Here is a 23,480-nt window from a genome sequence, read left to right as displayed (position 1 = left end):
CAAAGGCTTAACTTAAAACGTCCAGACTATCTCTTTCTCTCTTTCTTTTAGTGTTATTTTTTTGCCTAGCCCTTTTATTCCTAAACCCCCCACCTCCACCCCTTCCTCAACCAGTTTCTCCTTTAAAGCCATCAGAGATAAAAAGAAGTCGCCCGAAGCGCGGACACGAAAGAAAAGGAGAAAGATGCAAAAGAAGAACGCATCTTTACCCTTCACCTCTCCTCCCCCTCCTCCTCTTCTTACTCTTCTTCTATCTTCTTCGAGACAACCCTTTTCGTTTTTTCACTCCCTACGAACTACTCCTTTTATTTCCTCCTTTTTCTTTTTACTTTTTCTTTTTACATCTTTCTTTTTTTTTTCTTTCGTTTCCTTTCCCTCACGCGTCCTTCTCCGGTAAAAAGTATTCTTCGCGAATCTTGAGATGAGAAGAAGGAGAAGAAGGAGAAGAAGAAGAAGAAGAAGAAGAAGAAGAAGAAGAAGAAGAAGAAGAAGAAGAAGAAGAAGAAGAAGAAGAAGAGAGAAGAAGAAGAAGAAGAAGAAGAAGAAGAAGAAGAAGAAGAAGAAGAAGAAGAAGAAGAAGAAGAAGAAGAAGAAGAAGAAGAAGAAGATTTTTACCCCTCCGGCACGTGGACCGAACAAGAAACTGTACAAGCGAGAATTCACATATGTGACATTTTTCTTTATTTTTTTACTTGTGTATCTTCTTCGGGATGCAAACATCAAATGGGAAAGAAATCGAAGAAGTGGAGAGAAGAAATCCTATGCGAAACTCTTCAAATATATTTAAATATATGTATGTATGTATTTTATATATCTGCTACGTCATGTTTCAAAAATAACTATTCCTTATTATTTTATTTATTTTTTTTTATTGATGATAATAAACAATATATTTTAAAATAATATGGATATTTGTAGAGAGAATTATTTTATGTATTTTAAATTATTTTATTGTATAATTGTAGATACACTTTATCATATTTGAAAAATTATATTATTAATTATAGTATTTAAATAATAGTAATTAAATAAATTAATAAGTAATATATATATTATATCTATTATATTATAATTATATTAATATATTTTATATGAATAATATATATATACAATTAAGTATAATATATATTTTAATATATTATATTTAATTATATATAATATATATATTAGGGTGGTTAACGGCCTTGCCGTGATGGAAACACAAGTTCTCGTCCGATCACTTAAGTTAAGCATCACTGGGCACGGTTAGTACTTGGATGGGTGACCGCTTGGGAACACCGTGTGCTGTTAACGCTGGAATAGAAAGGAGGAAAAGAGGAAGGAAAGAAGGAGAGGAGGAAAGAAAGGAGAGGAGGAAAGAAAGGAGAGGAGGAAAGAAAGGAGAGGAGGAAAGAAAGGAGAGGAGGAAAGAAAGGAGAGGAGGAAAGAAAGGAAAGGAGGAAAGAAAGGAGAGGGAGGAAAGAAAGGAGAGGAGGAAAGAAAGGAGAGGAGGAAAGAAAGGAGAGGAGGAAAGGAAGGAGAGGAAGAAGGAAGGAGAGGAAGAAGGAAGGAGAGGAAGAAGGAAGGAGAGGAAGAAGGAAGGAGAGGAAGAAGGAAGGAGAGGAAGAAGGAAGGAGAGGAAGAAGGAAGGAGGCTTTGGAAAAAAGGGAAAAAGTGTTTTAGTAGAGGAGATGTGTGAGGTGGCAAGGTCTTTGAGAGGATAGCGAGGAGAAAAGAATAGGAAAAATAAAGTAGTATGTAGCAAGGAGGCTATGTTAAAAACCCGCGAGGGTTGACATGGGAATAAAGTGTATCTGTATATATATTAGGGTGGGTCAAAAAAATGACTTATTTTTTTTTTTTCAAGTGCCACGGAAAAATGGGTTGCTAGACACCTTAAAACAATTCTCACCAAATATGAGCTCTTAATTTTAATAGGAAGATCTTCCGCATCGCAGTTTTTTATTTTTATTTTTGATATCAAACTTTCATGTGTACTGATTTTCGTCTCTGAATAACTTTTGAACGCTTAATTTAATCGCCAAAACATAAGACACCATTTTTATAGAGCAGTTAATTTCCTATAAAAATTTGTATTGCGCATTTTATAATAGTCATTTATTGTCGAGTTATAAAATTCATAAACAAAAATGAAATTTTTCTAAAAATCATCAAATTTAAATCTTCCATATCATTCAAATGGTGAGGTTTACGGAAAAAATATAAGATACCTTTTTTGTAGAGCATTAAATTTCCTACAAAATTTGTCTTGAACATTTTTCTGTACAATCAATAAATTATGAGGTATGAATTTTAATCTATTAGACTGAAAAAAAAATAAAAAACTGCGATGCGGAGGATCTTCCTATTAAAATTAAGAGCTCATATTTGGTGAAAATTGTATATATAATAATAAAAATATATATTATATTATAATATATAATATAATATATAGAATATATTATTATATATTATAATTTATTATAAGTAATTATAAGTTATTATATATATATAATAATAATAATAATAATAGTAATTATAATTTAATAATAGTATAATTATAATATTAATTATTTTATAATCCAGAGTAAAGTCTGTAAATTAAAAATAAATTAATTGATTTTATGATTTATTTTATACAATAAAATTATTAATATATCATGAAATATAAATGTTGTATTCAATTATTAGATTATTTATATGAAAAATATTGAAAGTATTTATAATATAAAATAAATCGTAGGAACAGTTTTGTTTATTTAAAAGAGTTAAATATTATTTAAAAAATAGGAATAATATAATAATTTAGAAACAACCTGTAGATAACTATACTTATGTATTATGCATTCGACAAGTAGAAAAAGAAAAAAGTTTGCAACTTTTCAATGGGATTTAGAAGCTTTTCGAGAATACCAAAAGGATCGAAAAGGACTCAACTACCTTCTCCTCCTCCTCCTCCTCCTCCTCCTCCTCCTACTCCTCCTTCTACCACCCTTTCTTTTCTTCTTCTCATTTCTTTCCTTTCAGTAGAATCGAAATTTTACGACAAGGAAGAGGAGACATCCAAGACGACAATGAGAACGAAGACGACGACGACAACGACGAGGATGGGATTTTTGTAACTTTTTTTTTCCTCCAACTTTCACGACTATTTTATTATCTTATTTTATAACTTTCTTATTTATGACATGAGTAACTGCCTATTAAAAGTACCAACCAACTTTAATTTTAAAGGTTATACCCATTAAATCAAGAAAAATACGATATTTACAATAAAATAATAGTTAAATAAAAATTTGCATTATCGTTTGAAATAGAAATGAAACTTTTCAAATATATCTCTTTTGAGTTGTAATAAATTTTTCATATGACGTCAGTTAAATGTCAAAACTATAACATTGCTAAAGATAAAATGAAAAAAAAAATATTAATAAAAGAAAAAACGATATTAAAAATAAAGAAAAATTTATTATAAAACAACTTGAACATTATTTCAGAAAAAGAAGAAAATTAACAAACAAAAATAAGTCTCATATATTTAATGAATTTTCAATGAAGAGTGGGGAGAAGTTGGTTAGATTATAGATCTGTTTCACTGTTAACAATAAAATAAGAAAAATATCGAAAGAATCAACTCTATACCTTTAACAAACCCCAGTTCCTCCTTACCCCCATTTCAAACATATTAAAAAAAAAGAAATAAATAAATACAAAACAATAATTAAATATCCAATAACTATCTAATTAACAAATTGTCCATCCTTCATAAAGTACAAAAGTAAATTTAAAGAAGAAAAAAAAATTGGAAGAAAAATAAAGAAAAGAAATCTTTTATTTATAATAAACCCTTTTATGTGATGTCAACTAAATGCCAGGTTCGTATCACTGCTAACAATGAAATAAAAGAAACAGAGAGAGAGAGAGAGAGAGAGAGAGAGAGAGAGAGAGAGAGAAAGATAGAGAGAGAAAGATAGAGAGAGAGAGAGAGAGAGGGATAGAAAGAGAGAGATATGCAAGCAAACCCTCGAGGAAAAGGAAAAGGGGTAATTGTTTCGTAAGAGACCATAGAACTAAAGGAGAAGAATAGCCATGACAAAGGGGTAGCTTTAGGTAGCCTAACTATATATAGGATGCTCAAAAATCGAGACGATATCTTCTGTCCTTGGATTTAGGAAGGATAGTCACGTCACCGTAAACGGACGTTCAAAGCTCGAATACTCTCAGCAAACGTCCACTCACTCACTCACTCACTCACTCACTCACTCACTCTCTCTCTCTCTCTCTCTCTCTCTCTCTCTCTCTCTTTCTCTCTCTTTATATATATATATATATACATGTTTCACTCTGAACTGAGAGAAGCGATAACACCCGCATGATCCTCAGACGAAGTACTTTCAACTCTCAGTCAGTAAGGGTGTCTCTCTTTTCTCTCATTTTTTTTGTTCTTCTTTCGAAACGTGAAAGGGTCTTCTTCTTTTTCTTCTTTTTATTTCTCTCTCATTGAGAGAATAACCGAAGAAAGATAGATCACTTCCTTTTCTTTCACTTTGCTTCCTTTCGATTTTATTTTTTTCTTATAACAAGACGAGTATATCAAATCGACAAAATATCTTTAATTATTTTCTTTAAATACTATATAATTGTAAAAGGGGAATGATTTATTAACGTGCAAGTAGTATAACTCAATAATATTTAATCATTATCAAGAAAACGGGATAGAATATTCTGTTCTCAGAATATTTTGTATCTGTTTCTCAAATAAATATTTAGTTATTGTTTAAAAATAAACCATAGGTTATTGAAAAAAACAGAAGTTAACAAAATGGTATGTGTACCATGCGTTGCTGCTAAATGTTTCCCATATTGTTAATTATATGGAGATTTTTAATTCAACCAATTATTATAAAATGGTGGCAATTAAAAAACAAAATCAAATGTACTAATGAAAAAGAAGCAACATCAGATTTAGTTAAAGATTGTAAAAATGGAGTATGTACACTAGCATGGAAGAAAAAGGACGAAGATGATATAGGAAAAGTTGATTAAAATTTGATTAAAAAAATTTAGTAAATCATTCCAAAAACTGCTACTATGCAGATACAATAGCCTATACAGACCTGTTTCTATTTATTTAATGTATTTTTCATAATTTAAAGTTTATCTTCAAAACAATGATCACATGATAAATTATATTTAAAAAATATAAGATTATATTAAAAAAATTAAAGAGAACAGTTTTCCTTCTTCTCAAAATTGTTATCGTCAAAAGAGAATATAAAAAATGGATTATAGTTAAAAAAAAAAAAAAAAGAAGGTATAAAATACTCGTTGTGAGTTTACGCCCTTTTTTTCTGACTTTTTTTTATTATTAATTCCTTTCCGCTTCGGGGGAAGGATGAAAAACGTTGTTACGATGGGGGGGTTCATGTCGTGCGTGCCGACGAATGTGTATTAACGAAAAAAAAAAAAAAAAAATAGAGAGAGAGAGAGAGAGAGAATGAGAGAGAAAAAGCAAAATAAAAAAAAGGCAAAAAAAAAAAAGAGGAAAACTCGATACATCGATGGTAGAGGTGAAATAAGTGAGAAGGGTGGAGTGGAAAAGGTTGGTATGGGTCGTGATGGCGTGCATCATGATGCTATGGGATGGTGGAAATACAGAGGAAGAGACGAGGAGCTTTTGTAACGAGCTACACGGCAATTTGCAAATTACTTTACATTTTAAACTGACCGTAATGGCGAGCCATGTATCGTCCTTTTCTACTTTCTTTTTCTTTCTTTCTTTCATTCCTCTTAATCTCATCCCCTTCTCCTCGATTACGGTCTGACCCTCGTCTTCTTTCTCGTTGTATTTTTTTTTCGTACATCTATCTTTCTTTATCATCAAGTCTTCTTATTCTTCTTCTTCTTTTACTTTTTTTATTTTTTATTTAGAATTTCATTTAATATTATGTATATATATTTTGTTAGTTTAGTTTTATTTAATATTATTTTATATTTGTATTTTATATAGTTAATATTTTTTTATGTCTAATGTGTGCTTTTTATATCATCTCTCTTTTTCCCTTAATTTTTTGTTGCATTTTAAATGCAAACAAAATATCCTGCTCGTTTAATTTAATTTTATTTTATTTTAATTTATTTTTTATTTTATATAATTTTTATTTAATCTATTTATATTTTATATAATTAATATTTTTGTATGCTTCATGTATGCATTTTAAATCATCACTCTTTTTCCCTTAATTTTTTGTTGCATTTTAAATGCAAACAAAATATCCTGCTCGTCTAATTTTATTTTATTTTATTTTATTCTAATTTATTTTATTTTATTTTGTATTTATATCTTATAGAATTAATATTTTTGTATGTTTAATGTATGCATTTTAAACCATCTCTCTTTTTCCCTTAAATTTTTGTTGCATTTGAAACCTTCTATTTTTGTCTTCCAATATTTTTTTGTTTGTTTCGTTTTATGCATTAAAAAAAAAAAACCTTTACTATACCTATCTCTCTGTCTCTCATACACCTTCTCTCTTTCTCTATCCCTATTTCTCTGTACTTTTTTTTTCCCTTTTACGTTTTGTGTTTTAAGCCTCCTCCGACTATATCTATCTTCCTCTATTTTATTCTCTTCTTTTTTTCTACTCCCTTTTAAGAGGAAATCAATTTTCCGAGCTTCGTCGTTTTAGAGGGCCAATCGTTTTGCCTGCAATTTAGTCTCGGAAAAAAGGACGAAGAGGGACAAACGAACGAATGAACGAACGAAAAGAGAACGTGGAAAAGAGAGAGAGAGAGAGAGAGAGAGAGAGAGGGAGAGGGAGAGAGAGAAAGAGAGAAATAGAGAAATAATACACCGATAAAGATAAAAGAAAATATACAAACATAGGAAGTAGATATATTTCTCGTTTCTTTCATCGCTTTCAGAAGTTTTCTTTCGCGCGTCAGGAAGACAGCCAGACGCGAAACAATCCAAACCGCAGAGAAATTGAGGGACTGTTGGATGGAATAAAAAGGAGTGTGGGGAGGTGGAGGGTTGGTTAGGAAAAACGGAGGGACACATACATACACGCTCACACATACAGAAAAAGAAAAAAAATACCGAGTGCGAGAAAGACACAAGGAACATGTAGCGAATGGTGAGTGTTTAGGAAAAGCTGAGATTGTTAGGAAGAGGGTTGGAGGTTGAGGGTTGACGATGATACGGAAAAAGGAAAAAACTTGCGTCCTCTTAAGAAAAAATTCTTTAAGTTATTATAAAATAATGAAAAATATCTGCTCGATTAGTTTTTATATTTAAAAGAAACAATAATAACAATAAAAGGGAATGAAAAGAATAAAAAAAAAAAATAAAAAATTAAATAAAATATAAATATTTTTTCATAGACTCAAACGAAACTGTCATTGGTGGATACACGTGTCGTCGTTTTTGTTCATTGATTCATCATCGTGAAAGAATAATAGGATTTTTTCCACTTATTTGAATATATATACATTGATGTGAATATATGAATTTACAGAAAAAAGAAAAAACACAAAAAAATAAAACAAACTCGTCGAGTTTACGAATTTCCATTGAAAATTTTTCATTTAAATTAAATTGATAAAATATAAAAAGCAACAAGAGGAATAATCGACGGGGGATGGTAGAGGTTGGGCGTGAGGGACGACAAAAGAGACGTCATGAGTGAGAGAAACGGGGAAAAAATATTGTAAACGAGAGTAAAATTGATAAAAAAAATTAAAAAAAGAAATAAGAAGAATAAAAAAAGGAAAAAAAAATTGAAAACAATATTGTTGGAAACGATCCTAGCCAATAAGCGTTTTAACCAATCGCACTTGTAAATAATTCGTTTTTGGTTCGAGAACCCTCCTTCTGTCGTCCTTCGTCAAACGCGATCGGCTTTTTCAACCCCCTCTCTCCCTCTTCCCAATGTCTCCTACACAACCACCACCACAAACCCCTCCTCCTATCAGCCCTTATTCTATACTTATCCTCTCTCACCCCCTCCCTTTTCTTCTCCTGTTTTATTTCTCGCAGTCTAACCATTTGAATTCGCGTTCAAGTAAACTTTGACAAAATCCCTTTCGAAGGTGGTGGGTGGGTGTTGGGTGCCCTTACGCGCTTATATATTCTCGTCTATTTACGAGAAAATCGAGAACCACTTCTTCCAACCATCACCCTTCCTCGATCCACCCTTCGTCAATCTTCCTACTACTCGGTAAAACGGTAGTATACATACAGGGGGTGGACGTATGGCGGTGGTGGTGATGTGGGGAGAGGAAGGGGTTTTAGGATGGTTGGGGGACTTTTGCGCGAGGTGATAGTCGGAGCTTGATTTTCGGGCGAGTTTCCATCCAACGGTGTCGAGTTGACGTGGTTCACCCAATCACAAAATAAGAGGAAGTGAGAGAGAGAAGATAAACGTATATAAGGTTAAAGTGGCATAAGAGAAAAGGGTTCGATTGAGCACCACTGTCTGTGGCAGGGCAATGGTGGTTGCCATGACGACACTCGGAGCTCTCGCCCCCAGCCAACTCCCAGATCTACGGGGTGCCACGATCGATGGGAATTCAAAATATAATAATACATATATCTTTTAAAAAACAATTATTATTATTATTATTACAATAGATTGAGATATAATGCAATTTATTATATATCTCGAATATTTTCAACGGAAATAAAATGGTAATTTATTTTCTAAACAAAATTTTCAAAGTTTAAAAAAAAAAGTTAACCCTAAAAAAAATCCTTCTGAAACCAGTTCCCCATTCCTCCAATCTTTATATAAGAGTTAACCAAAAGTTTATGCGTTTATTGTGTTACAAAATGCACAATGGATTGTTTTTTAATAAAATTTACTTCGAAAATATTCATGAAAAGCAAAACAAATAATGCACGAACTTTTGTTTCACCTTAATAGAAAAAGAAAAAGGAAAGATGTCGAAAATTTATTATAAAATGTGTGAAATGAAAGTAAACATTCTTAAAGTAAAGTAATCCCATCGTTTGCACCAAGAGATCATATTTTTCTTACTCGTAGGTTAAATAAAATATAGACTCATAATTTAAATTGAAAAAAATAATTCCAACGTAAGACAAAAAAGAAGAAGAAGAAGAAGAAGAAGAAGAAGAAGAAGAAGAAGAAGAAGAAGAAGAACGAGTGAACAAATCTCCACTCCATCCTTCCACTGATTCTCTCGTTACTCTCAAACAAGAAAAACAAATCCACACCATACACGCTCGGATAAAAATAGTCCACAGCAAATAAAACCAACAACTATAACTAACTACGTAACGATTAACGACGCCCAATTAAAAAGAAAAAGAATAAAAAAAAAAAAAAAAAAGAACAAATACAACGACAAGAATCGACCTTCCTAATTAGTGAATAACCTAAGAAAAGAAAAAAAAAAACAATTCGTATCAGCTGAGTAGAGGAAAATCATAGGCGCACACAAAACTTCTTCTTCTTCATTTAGGGGTCAACGCGCTTACTGAATGGAGTCCCACGGAAATATGATTTGTGTCAAGGGAAATAAAAGAGGAAAAGAAGTCGTCATACTGGTAGTAGTAGCACTGGTAGTGGTAGTGGTGGTGGTGGTGATGATGGGGTAGGGGGTTGAAGAATATATATTCTATCCCGAGTGACGTAACGCAACCCCTAGCATGCGGATCAACCAAAGAGGAGAAGAGAAACTTACACCCACGTATCCTAACCACCACCCCTTCCCTTATCCACCCCCTCTGTCCTCTTCTCCCTTATTCTCACTAATCATCCCTTACCTTTTTCATTCTTTACCAACTCTCTCTTCTCTTTCTATTTTCTTTTTCATTTTCGTGTTATCTGTTCTTTTTTTTTTTTAACGTCACGACTTTGCAAACACTATGCGAATTTTTTATTCAAGAGGCAAACCGGGTACTAGAATGACTATGATCATCTACATACTAATCGGAGGAAGGAAAAAGGGGTTCCTTCCTCTTGTTTTCTTTATTTTTTGTCTCTCATTTTTTGATCTCTTTTTCTCTTATGATAGTCGAAGGGTGCTCTAATTCGGTAACTGGTAGACTCTACTACGGTCGTTGTCGTTGTCGTTGTCGTTGTCGTTGTCGTCATCATCATCGTCGTCGTCGTCGTCGTCGTCGTACTACTCTTAAGAATAAGATACTTAAGCTTTAATGAAGGTACAGTATGAGCTGGAATAATTTTTTCTTCTATTTTTTTATTTTATTTTCATTTCTTTAATAAAGAGAGAACGTATATATGAGATTTATTGGAGCTCGAAGAATGATATTTCTGTTAAAGTAGTTTAAGATAAGTGCGTCTAATATGGAACACCTGATTTCTTAAAAAAGCTTCTCGAGTGTAGAAATATATATTTTTTTCAATGCAATTACTCTGTTGGAACCACATTTGTTTAGTTGTTTTTAATTGTAAGGATTGAACTTTTGTTTAATTTTTCTTTTAATTATTCTCATTTAACTTGTTATTCGCAATAATTATTGTTTCGTGGAGAAAAACAAAATTAATGAAAATTATTTGGATATTAGGAATAAATATATGAATGATATTTGGTATCGAAGTAAAATAAAATATATATATATGTGCGTGTGTGTGGGTAAGTTTTTTTTATTCTATTATAAAGAATTGAACTCTCTTATTCTCCTTTATAATCAATTATATTTTACATTTTGGAACGTAAAGATTCATTAGTGAGATCCTTTGAACATGGAACCATGAAACTCACTAACCATACGGGCATATGTATTATACGTATGTATATGTATATGTATATAATAGAAGTACCTAGCGTATTACGTTTGACTCTACAAAGATACCGCATTGCGCAAGGACTGGATTTATTGAACGTAGAAGGACTTTGAAATAGTATAAGAGGATATCTTTCTTAACTCTTGAATACAGGATATTAAAAGAATAAGAAAGAAAGATAATGAAAAAAGATTTTAAAAAAATTAAAAAGAGACATATAATAGATCAACGAGAAATAGATGAAAGTAATAACCTTGAACGTTTAAACTACGCTTAATGTCAAATCCATCAAACTGTTTCTAAAGAATATGAAAAAGAAAATTTAATTACAAAAAAAGGATAAAAGAAACAGATATATATATACTAGAGGTGCCCCGCCACGCGTTGCTGTGGCTCACAATCAGTCCGATACACACGTCTTTAAGTCAACGAATTACCTTATACCATCATCTGTTAGAAACTTATCGATCTAACAGAGATAATCATGAGTCTCTGTTAATAAACAAATAATTCGCTATAAAATAATATTGCGATTATAAATTGAGATATAAACTATCCTATCTTTCAAATTGGATGAAACTGCACAAAGTGTGCAAAATTTTATTAAAATCGGTTCAGTAGTTTAGGAGTCCATTGCGGACAAACAACGTGACACGTAATTTATATGTATTAAGATATATATATGCAAATAAACAAAAATATGTATACTGACCTAATTTTATGCAATTAAATGACGCTAATGTCAAATTTGTCAAACTGTTTTTAAAGATTAGGAAAAAGAAAATTTTAATTAGAAATAAAAATAAAAAATTAATGATGTATATATATGTATACATTTACAAATACAAAACAAAGATATGTATATATTATAATAACCTAATTTTTTATATAGTTAAATTACGTTAACGTTGGATCTCTTCTACTACTTCGTAGATTAAAGAAAAAGGTTAGATTAGAAACATGTGTCAGAGCATGATCTAACGGAGAATAAGGAAGAGGAACGTTTATGTCGACACGGTGATAGGCAACTTGCGTGATGATGGTTTTGTAGGTAAAGGATTTATGTATATGTATTAATATGTACATAAATATACATATACGTGTTTGCGCGTGTATGTGTACGTATTACGTGTAGAATGTGCAAGAAGATACGAGCACGAATTTCCGTATTAAAGGATCGTCGGTAGGTGAGCTCGAATTTAATCCTATCAGAACGATCCTCTAAATAGACGAGTTAGTTTGATTTACGTAGGGCTTCGTCGTCCTTGATTACTGTAATCTAAACGTCCTAGTAGTTTCATCCAGATATTCCTTTATATATTGAAATTTTATATATAAAAAAAAAGCAAAAAGAAACTTACGTGTTCTGCAAGTTTAATTTTACGAATGTTTTTGTTTTTTTAATTAATTATTGAATTAATACACGAATTTACAAATTGAACAAATGTTCTATCCTTCATATCGAAATTTTATACAAAAAAAAAAAAGAAGAAATTTACGGGTTCTGCAAGTTTCATTTTACAAATGTTTTTTTTTTCAATTAATTATTGAATTAATATAGAAATTTTTAAATTGTACAAATATTCTACTGTCATCTGATTGTTTTCTATTCTTTTTTTTTTATAATCATAAAGTTACAAAGTCAATTGGGTTAGATAGTGTAAAGAAAGATAACACGTTAACTACGATAAATTAGATAAGAGTCACTTCCTTCCTTCCTTCCTATAAGGAAAGGAATATAAAAAAAAAATAAAAAAAATAAACTACAAAAGTAGATTCCCAACTCAAGAATCTCTACTTTAGGAATTTTAATTAGTTGCTAAAGTTAGCCCTTTTCCGCATTCTCTCTTGTTTTTTAAATAGTTTTTATCTCTTTTCCACCCTTTAGAGAAATTCGAAGGAAGTTCGTAGATGAGAATAAGAAGAAGAGGAAGAACCACCCCTTGGTTAATCTGATTTTCTATCTCAGTCGAATTCTCCATGGTGATAATTTCATTCTTACTCGAAAACACAAGGAACATTTTTTTTATCATACAAATTTACATTTGTCATTTACCATTTTACACATGTACAAAAAAGAAGAATCATTCTACTCGAAATAAATTAACCCCTAGAGTGCTATGGACGCATATATGCGTTTGGTAAAAATTACCAGAGTAGTCTATTAACATACGTGTTTGTTAATATTAATGTAAAATAATGTTATGTTTATATTAATTAATTAAATTATATTCAGAAACAGTAACTTTAATTATTAAATATATTATTATTAAATATAAATAATTAATAATAAATTATATATTATTATATAATTATTTTTAGGTGGTATTTAATTATATTATAATTATATATAATAATATAATATTAATGTTATAACATAATATTAATTAATGTTAATTAATAAATTAATAATAAAATTAATATATAATATAATTTTATATTAAAATTATATATATTAAAATTATATTATATTATATAATATATATAATATATAATTAATTATTAATAATAATATAATTATAATTATATTTTAATTATTATATTAATAATCATATAATTATATTATATTATATATATTAATATATAATCTATTATTAGAATCTAGTTAATAATAAATTATTCCGTTTCTACAAAATATTTTAGTTAAAAGTATTCACCACTCAAAGGGTTAATACTAACATGTAAAACGAGTTACTTATAAAAACGAAGCATTCTGTAACAAATTACACGAATATCAAGAGATAATAAGAATCATCCCTTATATACGTACATCGATAAGTCGAATGGTATTGTAACCATTGTAAAAAAAGAAAAAAAATCAGACGACTTTTTCTTTCTTCGAATAGGTCGAGAAAGAAAATCCCTTTTCTCCCTATCCCTTTTTTTTTTATCTTTATCATCCTTCTTCTTCTTTTTATTCTTCTTCTTTTTCTTTCCCTCGTCGACCCTTATTATCCTAGTCCTTTGTCATCAACGGTCCAAAAAGGGGGGGGTAGAAATCTCAAGAGAAAAAGAATAAGAGGAGAAGGAGGAGAAGGAGAATGAGAAAGAATAAAATGTTAAAAAGAGAAAGGACATGGAGAATAAAAAAAAAAGAAAGAAATAGAATAAGAAAAAAAAAAAAAAGAAAAGTAGGAACTCATTGTAAACGCCGTTAAGAATAATAATTCCATTCGAGATTGGTATTCGTTCAGGCTCGTTAAGGGATGTACAATATAACGTCGTGTGTCATTGTTCGAGTAATATTTTTTTTCTTCCCACCCCTTCCTCCCCTTTCTTTACTTCCTTCTTCCTTTCTATCTTTATTTAACTCTCGCGTTATTATCAACACTGGGGATGAGGGCTAGAAAAAGTAAAGTAAAGTTAAGTTAAGTAAAGTAAAGAAAAGAAACATTTAAAACGAAATACTTTCTTTGTATGCAACAACCTTGTTGTATATTTTTTGTTGTTGTAAGGGGAAGGGGTAGGTAGAAAGGGGATGGAAGGAAGGAAGGACAAATATTCACCACTTCTGGACCACTTTCGGACGAGATGGAATCATTTCTATTGCTCGTGTTCTACCAACGAAAAGATTTTTCATTGCAGTTATGTTTTATTCTATTTTTTTTTTCTTTTTTTTGTATTCTGTTTTGTTCTGTTCTGTTTCCGTTCTGTTTCTGTTCTGTTTTTTCCTTTCTTTCCTACACTATTTCTCTTTAATTTTACAACAGATCCTAATTTACACCGAGTTTGTTATATTTTTCTTCTTTTTGTTTTTTGTTTTTTGTTTTTTGTTTTTTATAGCGCGACTATCAACGACTCTTTCTTTTTCATTTCTTTTTCATTTTATTTTTCCCCATTATCAGAATACAAAGGAATACACCCCAAATTGTTTTACGTTTAAGACGATCTTTTCCTTTGACAGGGTGAAAAGGGAAGATTAAATCAATTCACAGATACACTGGAATGAATTAATCGTGTTTCAATTGATTTCATTTACGCGTTTTTCTTTTGTTTTCTTCTTTTTTTTTTTGTAAATTTCTTATTTGATATCAGACACCTGTAAATTTAAATGATAAATCTAATATGTGTATGTACATAAATAATTAGAAAAATAACAACAGAAACTTGATTATTTTATATATATTTTTGAAGTGAAAATTCTTTAGCAAGTATAACCGTAAAAAAAAAAATATTTGTTACATTTTTAATGACCAGTGTATTCTGTTATCTTAATATACAGGGTGGGTCACCACATTTTACCATCTAGATTTACGTTATTATTATTACGCGTAGTAGACAATGTTTCACATGGAGTTAAATGGCTTTGAAAGTGGTTCATACTGATGGTCCTTTTTTTTGTAGGTGGACGTGTAAAGGACATATAAAGGTCATTAATGTTTTTTTTAAACCGAATCATATATTTTTTTTGGCATCATCTGATGCTCTTTCATATTATTTACAAAAAAGTAATAACCTATTTATGTAAAATAATTATTACTTTAGGAGATATTTTAATTTTTATGTCTATTTACAAAAAAGTTTATCGCCAAGTATATCCATCCAAACATTTACACTCCATCAATGTTGATTACCCATTTGTCTAAACCAATGAGGATTTTCCGTTGACCAAAAATGGGTATTTCTTGAATTCATTGATCCATTTTTCGTAAATGTTGCTTCGTCCGTGAACATAATATTGCTGAAAAAGTTGTCTCTTTGAGTGAGAGCGCAATTACAAAATTCTAAACGTTGATAAGAGTCATTTGCGGTCAGTTCTTGAACCTTTGATACATGATATGAATGGTATTTGTGCTTTATCAGTATGCGTAAAATGTTTTTGCGGCTAATTCCAGCTTGTCTTTTGATTTCGCAAGAGCTAACGGATGGATTTATCGTAACTGCGGTTAACACTGCAATTTCGTTTTCTTCATTGGTTATTGTTTTATTACGAATTGCCTTTTTGCGTACTAATTGCCCTGTCTGGTGAAATTTTGTAAAAATATTATCAAAGGTACGACGTGATTGAGTATTTCGTTGAGGAAATCTACTGGCGTATAATATTACGCTGAGCCTCCGACTACAATGGCCGATAAGAGGGATTGTATCGTCAATGAATGCAAGAAAATAACATCAGATACATCAAGAAACGTTGATGAGTCATTAATTTCTCGATTCAGAAAGTGTACTGATACAAATGGTCGCCACATTGAACCTTTTTTGTAAATAGATATAAAAATTAAAATATCTCTTAAAATAATTGAAATGCAATGCATTTAAGTTTTTGGTTTTTTTTTAGTATATATTTATTAAATAATATATAAGTGTCATTCTGTTTTACAACCTTTCTTCATCTTAAAGGGTAATTTACAAATTTTATCCCACCAAAACTTTTCAAATTTTTCATCAAAAAAAACTTTATGCCACCTATCGAAAATCGGCACGAACTTTCCGAACAAACCAATATTTATATCAATAATAAATATTATTTATTAATTTTATTAATTATATTCCATGTTTTTGTTTTATTTGAAAGTTCGGGATTAAAAAAAGAAATTAAAAAAAAAAAGAATAGAAAAAGGGGTTGAGATTGAAAACGAAAAGTTTCATGATCGTTGAAACACGAGTTGAATAGAAAAAAACCTAATCGGTCATTATTGGCCTTCAATACAAACTGAGAAAACGCGTATCGTGCAGATTCGATGGGAATGTTTCCGTGCTACGACGTTCTTCGCATAAATAAAGGGACGTTCGTTCGTCCCTTATCCGGTATTCGAAAAGATGAAGAAAGAGAGAAAAAGAGAGAGAGAGAGAGGACAGGTACAGGACATGCCGTTATCGTTCGTTTGGTTAGCTGCAGGACGAAGGACGAAGGATAGCATACCGCCCACGTTTCGATTGGAGCCATCAGGTAATCGATTTATCTCGTTTCTTCCTCGTTCATTCAATTCTCCTACTTGCCTAACTTGTCGTAACATATTTTTGTTTTCGTTCACAAAAAAAAAAATAATATTTGCAAATTCATAAATTTATGTATCGAATTTATATAATATTACATTTTATATAATATTATATTTTATATAATATTACACTCTTTAATATTTTATAAATATTTACTTATATTACTTTTAATATTTCAATCTTTCCTATTTATACCTAACTTGTCGTACCATATTTCTTTTTTCCTTCACAAAAGAAAAAATAATATTTGCTAGCTCATAAATTTATCTATCGAATTTATATAATATTATATTTTATATAATATTATGCTTTAATATCTTTTAAATATTTACTTATAGTACTTTTAATATTTCAATTTTTCCTACGTGCTTAACTTGTCATACCATATTTAGTTTTTTTTTATAAAAAAAAATAAAAAATAAAAAAAAAACAAATATTTGTAAGTACGTAAATTTATATATCAAATTTATATGATATTATATTTATGTAATATTAAATTTATATAATATTAACTCGCATTAAAATAAAACGCGCGGTGTTGTTCTAACCCTTTGACTGCCATATGTTTTGCCTTGGACACCACGGCATTATTTTTATTATTCAAAGAATAGAATAACAAAATAATAATATATAAATTGATGTTAATAAAAAATTGTAATAGTTCAATAGGGCACTTTTTATTTCAAAATATTTTCTATATATCCGTCATATTCAAATACACTAACTTTCAATTTTCATTTACTTTTTTTACAATTGTAAAAGGTTAATACGCTCCAGTCACCAATGATCATCGTGGCCGGTCATATATGACCAACATGACAGTCAAAGTGTTAATAAATAAAAAAAAAAAAATAAACTAAATCAACTTTGAAATAATTTCAATATTGTTAAATTGTTAATATTATCTAAAAATAATACGCATTGTCATTCCCACATAAAAATTGGGCATAATCCCAAACGAATCCAGAGAAGATAAAAAATATCCTATCGTAAAAATCGTGATAGGAATGATAAAAATACTGGACCAGTTTAGCCCATAAACGAGGAGCATGGGGTGGGGGAGGATACACATAAACGATTTATATCGAAGGCTCGTGTCGATTGAAAAAGTTATGAGCTCACGCGAACCCTCTTTTTGCAACGAGAAGAAAAACCAAAAAAAAAAAAAAAGAGAGGAAGAGAAAAAAGAATGACACGAATAAAAAAACTAGAGAGAGAAAGAGAAAGAGAGAGAGAGAGAGAGAGAGAGAGAGAGAGAGGCAGAAAAAATAAAATAGATATACCAAAAACCTAAAAACAAATAAAAAAAAAAAAACAAGAAAAAAAAAGAAGGAAAGGAAGAGATAGATAGAGTGCAAAGTAACCACGAAAAATATTCCAATTTCCTGTTAAAGGGTTGGTAGTATCAATGGGCTGTCAATACATTTTCCCCAACAGTCAGTCAGTATAACTCTTCGAAATCTTATCTAAAAAGCTGTGTATACACTGTGATCTGATTTCTGTTTGACAGTGTGTTTCCCAACCTTATATCACGTTAAAAATATTTTTTAAAAAGAGGGGAAAAATCCGTCACTCACAAAAGAAAAAAAAGAACAGGAGGAACGAAAAGAATTTTGCTCATCTGTTTCTCTTCTTTTCTCACCCCTTTCTTTCTCTAAAAAAAAAAAAAAAAACCACCTCCTACATCCCACCACTATCTTTAAATTCCAATTCCTGTTTTCTCTTATGGTGTATAGGTGACTTCTATCACACTTGAGACCTCGATTTGTTATCGAGGACGACATTTTTCTCAACGACTAACACGACCAAGGCTACACATTTTCTTCTTCTTCTTCTTCCTTTTCTTTTTTCTTTTACGTTAAAGAAACGACATTGGTAAAGGTCGAATAAATAAACGATGCATCAACTCTGAAGATTTTCGTGTATGTATCTCACATTAGATGTAAGAAGAAGGAAAGTGATGGATAGATAGATAGAAAGAGGAAAGAAAAAGAAGGGAAGATAAAATCAGTATACATCAAAATTTTTCTTTTTTTTTTTTTGCTTGTCCTACTTTGAAATATTTTATATAAGAGCATAAGAAAAAATTATCATTAATTTTACTTCCTACTTTTTCTTTCACATCGAATAAACTCAAATCACGTTAGATAATATTTTATACGAAAATTGACTTTAAAATATACACAAAATTTTATACTCAAAAAAAATTAATACGACACAAAAATATACAGCATTTTATTTAGAAAATAAAAATTAATAAAAGAAAAATTAGAAATCTTCTCATTTATAAAATTATTCCTGATAAAATATATAAATATATATAATCATTTATAGTTTAATAAATCACTTTTAAAATAAAAATCATGTGTATTATATTAGGGATCCTTTTAATGTAACTATATATATATACTGTAACTATATATATATATATATTTATAATTTAATAATATAATTTATAAATATATTAATATATTTATAATATATAATAAATATAATTTAATAAATAATTTATAAAAAAAAGTAAACATCATACGCATCATATTACGAATTCTTTTGATATGTAACCATGTAACAAACTATCATTAATAGTACAATTTAAAAGTTAGTATAACCAATTACAGGACACCCAGTATACACATATTTTTACGCAGGTGTGTCTACCTATCTAAGATGCAACCAGGAAAAAAATACCATGAGAGAGAGAGAGAGAAAGAAGTAAAGAAAGAAAGAAAGAATCGTGGTGTGTGGAGAATGTTTCATCGTAGGATCGATCGTGAAAGGAAGAAGGGGGAGGAGGAGTAGGTGGAGAAGGAGGAGGAGGTGGCGAAGAAGAGGAGAAACTCGCTCTCTTGGAATCAATTTGAATACGAATATATTCCTCCCACTCTTCGTCTTTGTAGAAATAGGGGGAAGAGTATCGCACACGCGACAAGAAAGCAAAAGAGAGAGAAATACAGAAAGAGAGAAAGAGAAAGAGAGAGAGAGAGAGAGAGAGAGAGAGAGAGAGAGGATGCAATAAATAATAAGCGGGACCACCGAGCCGATCAAGCCGGTGCAAAGTAAATAGTTCGAGTATCTATATTTAGAATCCAGCCTCCGAACACCGTTTGCATTATGCACCGTAAATTTCACGCTCCATGGGGTTTTTTAAACTCTGTTCTTACGGTAAATGGCACGCTGTGGTGTCAATTTTCTCGTTCAAATCATCAACGACTTGTTACTTCTATCATTCATGTCCTTTTCCTTATCAAACGATTTATTATTTTTTTAAATGCAAATCATTTGATATCCATTCATTCATTCATTCATTCATTCAATTGTTTGCTCGTTTGTTCATTTTATCTCAAATTTCTTTCCCATTATTTTTCAATCGTTTTGTTAAAACTCATTCTCTTAAAAAATAAAAAATAAAATAAAATAAAATAAAATAAAAATAAAAAAAAGTAATGATTAGATTCCGTATTATGTTAAAGGGAGGTTTACTTAACGAACCTGTTAATGATCAGGTATATATATATATTTTTATTGCGACTTAAGTAGTACATAGACTTTCAACGAGAGTTTCCGGTTTAAACGAATGAACGAATGTAAATTCTATTTAAAAAAAAAAGAAAAAAAAAACAAGGAAGTTTTCGAGCAATTATCATAATTAATGAGAGTTAAATTCTCACAAATGTAATTTCGTTGATTCGTACGAACATATCTGCCCTTTTTTTCTCAACCAACCCCCCTCTTCCCATATTTACATTTTATTTTTCTTTCTCATTCTTTAATAAATACATTCTCTTTGAAACGTGATTTTTCTATTCCCACGTGTGTTCTTGCAAATAATAAAAAAAAAAAAAGATACTTGCTTGGTACGCTTAAATAATAATACACAAAGACACACACACACATTCACACGATCTCTCTCTTTGTCGTATACAAACGTACACATAGACAAAAAAAAAAAGAAAAAGAGAGAATAATTTTTCAGTCCCACTTTACTTTATTCGTCATGTTCGAGTTTTGAGAAGGTTTCCGAAACGAGCACGAGCTCGGGCTCGAGTAGCAAACGAATGAGAGAGCAATTAAACGACAAGGAGAAACGACCTTGACATATTTAAACGTACCACCAGCAACACCACCACCACCACCACTACTATCACCCAGCATCACCATTTGGAGTTTATAATGAACGATCCTTTGAGGGATTTTTCCTTATTCGTGAGAAATGTTGACTTTATTCTCAGAGTAGAGTAGTACAACTATCGTTTTATTCATGGTATTTAATCCAAATAAGTCAGATGAAACGTTTCTTTTCAACGTTTTACGTCTCTTTACGTTCTTTTTTTTTCTTTTTTTTTTTTTTTTTAACTTTCGTCGTTGTATAATGGTAATGATAGTGTTGGTAGTGGTGGTGGTTTTTTTTTTCTTAATGTTTAGTTCAATCTACGATGTTATGTTTGACCTCGAACGAACTAGCCTTCTTTTTTTCTTCTTTTTTTTTTTTTTAAACATCTATTACTAGATACAGATAAAGAGTTTTTAGTTTTTCTTTTAGGAGTAGATAAAAAATAAAAAAAGAAGAAGAAGAAGAAGAAGAAGAAGTAGATCAAAAGGAAGGATAGAAGAAAAAAGTTTGACTCTTTTTAAAGTGAACTTAAAATTACGACTTCTTTTTTACCCAGTTTTATATTCGATAGATAAACACACATATAACACAACTTATTAAATTAATATCTTTTTATGATAACATATAAAAATAGTTTCGACCTTTTCTCGTAATTTTAATTAAGATGATAAAGAATACGATCTTATGAGGAAGAAAAAAAAAATTATTGAAAATATTTCAATTAAAAAAAATTCTTAATGAAAATTACATTCACATTTAATTGTGCCAAAATATTCAACGATAATTAAATTCTTATTATTTATTTTTTTTTTAATAATAATAAAGGTCATGTTTTATTAAAATATAAAAAAATATAAAAATAATTTCCACCTTTTCTCGTAATTTTAATTTACATGATAAAGAATATGATAGTATGAGAAACAAAAAAAAATTATTGAAAATATTTAATTAAAAAAATTCTCAATGAAAATTACATTCACATTTAATTGTGCCAAAATATTCAACGATAATTAAATTCTTATTATTAATTTTTTTTAATAATAATAAAACTTATGTTTTATTACAATATAAAAAAAAAGAAAAGAAATATATTATTTTTTTGAATAGATCAAATAAAAATTAAATATTACATCGGATGGATTATTACCCATTCGTTATTACAAATATCATTCTTCCACGTAGAATAAATTGTCACGACACTTACATTTAAGTAATAGTTTATACGTCCGTATGAAGAAACTATCTTAACGAGCGTGTCTGACAAAGCATTCCATATAATACCAATGAAGAAGTTCTAATATATATCTGTGTAAGTGTAGGTGTGTATGTACAGCCACGGTTACCAACCTGATATATATCAAACGATATGCACGGTCACGCTGCTGACACCGAGTGTGTATAAATTATTATGCGATGCAATAGGAACGTAAACCAGACATCTACGAACGTATTTCGCGTTTCATTACCCTTTCCACACCCTCTACCACCCCCTCCGCTACCACAACCTCTCTTCATACCTGTCCAACTCTTTACGCACGAATAATCACAAAACGAAACGATTCTACGAACCGAAACAAACTGAACACACTATTTTAAATTATCGATCTCAAATAATATACTCAATTAATCGATAATATTCGATTGATCGGTGACAGCAACAAAATAAAATAAATTGTAATGAAAAATCAACATTTATTTTCAAATATTTCTTGTTTTTTCTTATTTGATTTTCTATTCGTGCTTGAATGGCGTTTATAGATGGTTTTAAAGTAACGTTGGATTAAAGCCATTAATTCTAAAGGATAACCTTCTTTCTTCCCCCTTTTCCTACCACCCCCTTCTTCTTTCTCTTTTCGTAACGGAGAAATTCTTCGGGCGTTTTGCCAAGTTCGTCGTTTACGAAGAATCGTCGTAGTTTAGACGACGTTTTTACTCGTCGTTTTATTCGAGAAATCTAATAAAACCGATTTCTTTTGATTCGAAACACACACATACACATACACATACACACACACACACACACACACACACTACATATATATATATATATATATATATATATATATATATATATATATATATGTAGGAGAGTTTTAAATGTAGCAGAAGTAGACAAAAAAACTAGTATTCAGTCCTTTCTGTAGATCTTATTTTATTGAAAAAGAAAACTCTATTCAGACTAAAAGAAAAGATCAGGTAGGCCATAAAACCATAAACAAACCTTAAGGATTATTAGGATATTGGTGTAATAAAAACCATGTGTGCAGTGTCGGGACCCTTTGAAAAATTTCAGATACCTGTGTAAACATATGTGATACCATAAAAAGGGTAACATTCCGATATGCTAGATTAAGTTTCTGTATGCATAGTTCCCACTACCGAAAACCATAGGCTGTACCTGTCGGTGGACTATGGGGTGGATCCTTATGCTATTGGTTAGTAAGATTTGTAAGCTTCTTCCCTCTCAAAAGGGGTGTAGGTCATTTCTGATATAAAAGACGTGGAAAGAAATAAGGAGGAAGCAGGCTCAGTCGTAGAAGTAAAGCAGTCTCAGTCGTAGAAGTAGAGCGGTAGCAGTCGTAGCCGTAGTTAGACATCAGTTGTAACAGTCGCAGTTGTATCAGTTGTAAGAATACAGTCGCTCATCTAAGTTGTAACCATAAGATTGTGAAACT

At 30.2% G+C, this 23,480-nt stretch overlaps 1 protein-coding gene and 1 non-coding gene across 5 annotated transcripts in view; one reads left to right on the top strand and one right to left on the bottom strand.

The window, feature by feature from the left end:
* LOC107067873 (uncharacterized) overlaps window positions 1-23,480 on the bottom strand; it is a 59,672-nt gene that overhangs the window by 21,621 nt on the left and 14,571 nt on the right. The gene's annotated exons all lie outside the window — the stretch shown is intronic.
* On the top strand, window positions 1,175-1,293 carry LOC149032710 (5S ribosomal RNA). Its single transcript, XR_016176534.1, has one exon. It is a non-coding gene; the product is annotated as a 5S ribosomal RNA (ribosomal RNA).

This window comes from Polistes dominula, unplaced genomic scaffold (assembly GCF_049000335.1).
Source record: "Polistes dominula isolate Pdom_NZ unplaced genomic scaffold, Pdom_raw_medaka contig_73, whole genome shotgun sequence".
NCBI classification, from domain to species: Eukaryota; Metazoa; Arthropoda; class Insecta; order Hymenoptera; family Vespidae; genus Polistes; species Polistes dominula.
Note: the sequence above shows the minus strand (reverse complement) of the source record. Positions and strands in the feature narration are given on the sequence as shown.